Below are 4,547 nucleotides of genomic sequence, written 5' to 3'. Positions count from 1 at the left end.
CTATTTCTCCAAGGTAGCAGTGGGTGTTAGGTTAGGTCACGCCCATCACACATTTGGGTTTACCAAGTCATTTCCTAATAGTGCGGACACGTCCGGTCCATTTGGGGTCTAGCATTGGAGTGGGCCTTATATGATGCGCACAAGGCCGTTGGAATCCCGATGAATCTGACGGCTCCCCGGTGAAGTAGGTTAAGAGATGTTAGCAATTAATACTTTTTTTGCCGGGTTAGCAAGTGACACCGATGAAACTGAAAACAGCTCCAACTAGTAGCCTAGTACAGCTCTTGGTGATTGTCCTTCGAGTCCTCCACCCATATACATAGCTGCTTACTCTTGGCTCATGCATACATCAGCACACCCCGCGTATCCAATAGGCCGACAGGAATCCATGGACAAAACGGTGACGTGATCAAAGTACCAGCTAGGTGTACGTACTTGCCGCGTTAATCCCAACACGTCGTCGTCTAGCTCGGGTCAAAATAGAACGACGACAGAACCGGCGGCCTCCGTACCGGCCGGCGAAGTGAACTAGGAAGCCAAATTAACTATCCCGTTAACCCCGAGTCCCGGCCGATCGTGCAGTGCATATAAAGCGTACGTTCATCCCGCGGAAAAGCAATCAATCAGCAGTTCAGGACCACTCCACTCTACTCTACTCCACCCGAAAGTGGCCGGCGTCCTCCAAGAGTATCGTTCTGCCGGCCGTCGTCCTGGCACTCCGGCTACTAGCCGTCGCCCTCCTCGCCGGCTCGCTCTCCCTCGTCGTCACCGAAACCGACATCAATGATTTCACCGTTTGGAGGATACCCATCAATTTGAGATTCATGGACGTCTACACGTACAGGTGAGTGAGCCGCCGTGAGCATGCATATACACAAGTACACGATTATATATGTTCAGCATACTTAACCGTTTGTTTGGATCGTAAGCCGTTTGATTAATAGGCTTAGATTTGGCTATCAGGGTTTGGGTCGTCACTACGTCATAAGGTGAAAATTATTATACGACTAACATGCATATATTATTAGTCTATATTACTATCTCTACAGTGAAGAGTAAGATATGTGTGGTGTCATGCAATTTTTTATTTATTAGGTTATAGACTCATCTTGTCTTGGCATGTGTGATGTTACTTAGAGAATAAGTAATTAGTTATGTTACTTATAGAATGAGTAATTAGTTATGTTACTTATAGATTGAGTAATTAGTTATATTACTACACATGCATCTCTTTCATCATTAATTATTTACCATGTCATCTATTTTGTCTAGATAAATGTGATGTTACCACCTACTCCCTTCTTTCCGGTTTATAGGGCTCAACTCAGAAATCTCACCATCCAAGGGAAATGATGAGTGGTCACTACAAGGATACCCTTTATAAAGCAACAGAAATTCTACAATATTTTGACTATACGTTGCAAAATTCATAGTAGATACGCATATAACCGGTGCAGATATACGTTGCAGAGTTGCAGCTCACGGCCTTATCCTTGTACATTAAAAAACAGAGGAAAGAAATAAAAAACAGAGCAAAGGAGAGAGGGGCGCGCGAGAAACAGAGCCCCTGATTCATCTTATCTCCCCCACCTCGCCGCCACCCACCGCCTCCCCTTCCTTCTCCGGCCCACCTCGCCGCCGGCCCTCCCCATCCTCTTCTCCCACCTCGCGGCTCTGGAGGCTGTAGGATCCGCAACATCCCCTTCCCACCCACCCCTCTCGCGCCCATCTTTCTCTCTTCACGCTGCTCCTTGCTGCGCCACCCACGGCGGATGATTCAGACGAAGCCCGGCGAATCCCGCCACCACGAAGCACAGCCCGAGCTCCCCTCTCACCGCAGCACCCTCCCATCCAGCTAGATCTGGTGCTTGAGGCCAACAAAGCCCACCCGTCGTTATATAACCTCTTCTCTTCTCTTGTAGACGTGTAGGGAGGAATGGCCAGTGGACAACATTGTTGCTGCTCGGGATGAAGCAGACATGGATCAGGTGAGTCGTTCCACTTCTCCTCTCCGCTCTGGTTCGTGGCACATCAGGAGCCATTGTTGTTCTGGCGGTGTTATGATTTGCCACTGTTTGGGCCCAAGTGCTTGCTGCATGTGATCAATTTGATTTTGTTGTGCTCCTAAAGTGTTGATTGATGCTTCGATTGAACTGCAAGATTAACCCCTTGTGCTGCCACCATAGATTCGATGAAGTAGGGCAAACTTATTGCAGGTATCCAATGAGCAAGAAGGAAGTTGGTTTTCGTTTCTGAGAATTTTTATGTTGTGCTCATGCAATTTGAGACGTAAGCTCTAGTGAGAAAGTGCAGCCTACAGGTCTGCTTTGGTGGATTTTGATTACTTGATGCTTTGGCTGCCTCTATTATCATGATGCCTCGACACACGTTGTCCTATCTCCACTTCCTACAACAATGTATATATGAATTAATTTTTGAGAAGTGCAGGCTGATTCAGCACAATGATGCTTGGATGCGGTCCTGGAGGCATAAAAGACACATGATGTTCACAATCATGGTGGCAGCAAGGTGCGGATCGATCTAACTAATGCTACCAAGTACTATACTGAACAATTATATGTTATTTTGTTTGATGGATATCCCTAATTTGATTGCAAATAATTTCCTGAGCTTTGTAACTAATTTGTTTTCTCACATACGCAAGTAATTGTTCTGTTGGAATTTAATTCATGATTCAGATTGCGCGTACATCTATTGATCGGTTCATAATGAGCTCCAAAACAGAGAAGCGTCATGGTGTACCATGGCTTGAGGAGATGCATATGTCGGAATTTTTGTGTATTGCTGGAACATGGTTTGCATCACTACATTCTAAGGTCATTTGCCTTCCCCCCTGGTAATTTAATGTAATGCATGACTCCTTCCTTTCTAATGTTGGTTGGTAATGTATGAGACAAACCTGAAATTTGCACACATCAGCATCAGCCTAAAATCATAGATGCAACGTTAATTGAAAAAGGCATTCCATCAAAAGATAAAAAGAGTCTGAGTATCAGCCTGCTAGGCTCCCTCCCTCTGTTTCTCATTGTTTGATGTGATGATATAATGGAGAAGCCCTTCCTTGAGTAAACTAATACTACTGCAGTTACTAATCCTTTTTGTATTGCTATGTGTAGTTTATAATGTGAAGGTGGACAGATCAGCCTAATTACTAACGGAATTTGATACCTTTCAACGAGACGGTAGGTACTTTATGGATTCCTGCTAACATATATTCTAGAATTTAGCTTGATCTAAATATTCATTCCTTTGATTAGCTCAACAATTTATTAATTAAGATGTTATGGCCATTAAGATATCCATGCTTGGAGATTTATCATAGATTTTCTCGCAGATATCTTCTTGGTAAATATATATAACTATACAAAATCAACACCATCATATATCGTCAAGTCGATGCTCTGATCATGTATGTATTTTTATTTTGTATTTAGTGTACATTATTTGCTAAGACTGCCATGTGTTGTTCAAATAGTACAACTTTCCTGATTATTAACTTTTGCTAACACCCTGGATATATACATAAAGACAGTCCTCCATTTTGAATTTACTCAAATGATAAAACTTTTCCATAAAATCTCAATATAGAAACCTGGATAAAATATTGTGACAGTTGGAATTGACAGTTCAAGAAAATACTGCTGATGTAATCCACACCTTTAGAAAATAGCCCCTCGAAGGTTTAAATGATAAAGGTTTTTTAGATACAGATTTATTCTGCAAATTATGATAAATGTCGTGTAACTTCCAACATCTGGGTGGAGGTGCCATACTTTTCTCATTCACACAAGTGTAGCTCCCCCTATCAAGCCTCCTTTTTGAACTATTTTGTTCAAGCTAATAGGCTAAACAACAAGACATCTAAACGGGCAGTCTCTAGAGACTTTGTTGCTACATAGAGACAACACGACTTACTATTTTTAGTGTTTGTATGCCTTCAACCTTTGTACATGTCTAATATCTTGGCTCTATGACTACTTGCATCATGTCAATGCATTGTGTGTTAACAGTTGAATTTGTTATTCTCTTTGTAGATTCAGAAGATATATGGATGATTATATGGGTGCGTGGCAAGTATACTGCAATGATGATGATGATGGATGCTTTTGGTTTTAGTTAAGTAGTATGGATGTTGTTGATGTTGTTGGATGATGTTCCTCAGTTACGTATTAGTTTAGTTGTAGGGATGTTGATGGATTATGTCAGTCAAAGTTTTGATGTGAAGAAAATACATAGATTATGTAGCATATTTGGATGATGTTCCTCATGTAATATCCACTATTGTAAACCAACAGTTCATCCAATATATGATTTCTTCCTCTCATGAGTATATCCCTTTTTTTCCTACATGTGGAGCATTAATTTAATTGCTGGAAATATATATTATATAATAATAATATTCACATTATATATGTATGGACACATGAAGTGTTGCAAATTCTCTTTGACAAGCAATGAGATCTGGGGTTCTTGTACATTCAGCACCAACGTATAAAAGTGTAGTAAAATTCGGTTGTATGTGTTGT

At 41.5% G+C, this 4,547-nt stretch overlaps 1 long non-coding RNA gene across 2 annotated transcripts; it reads left to right on the top strand.

Moving 5' to 3' along the window:
- The first annotated feature begins 1,567 nt into the window (after window positions 1-1,567).
- LOC119358712 lies at window positions 1,568-4,232 on the top strand. 2 transcript variants are annotated; one of them, XR_005172288.1, is made up of 5 exons: window positions 1,568-1,988; window positions 2,449-2,529; window positions 2,700-2,837; window positions 3,138-3,203; window positions 4,056-4,232. It is a non-coding gene; the product is annotated as an uncharacterized LOC119358712 (long non-coding RNA). The 2 variants fall into 2 exon arrangements; XR_005172289.1 differs by having other exon boundaries at window positions 1,568-2,320.
- The last annotated feature ends 315 nt before the right edge of the window (window positions 4,233-4,547 follow it).

Source organism: Triticum dicoccoides, chromosome 2A (genome assembly GCF_002162155.2).
Source record: "Triticum dicoccoides isolate Atlit2015 ecotype Zavitan chromosome 2A, WEW_v2.0, whole genome shotgun sequence".
Taxonomy (NCBI): Eukaryota; Viridiplantae; Streptophyta; class Magnoliopsida; order Poales; family Poaceae; genus Triticum; species Triticum dicoccoides.
The sequence above is the reverse complement of the archived record's forward strand: the minus strand, read 5'-3'. Positions and strand labels throughout refer to the sequence as shown.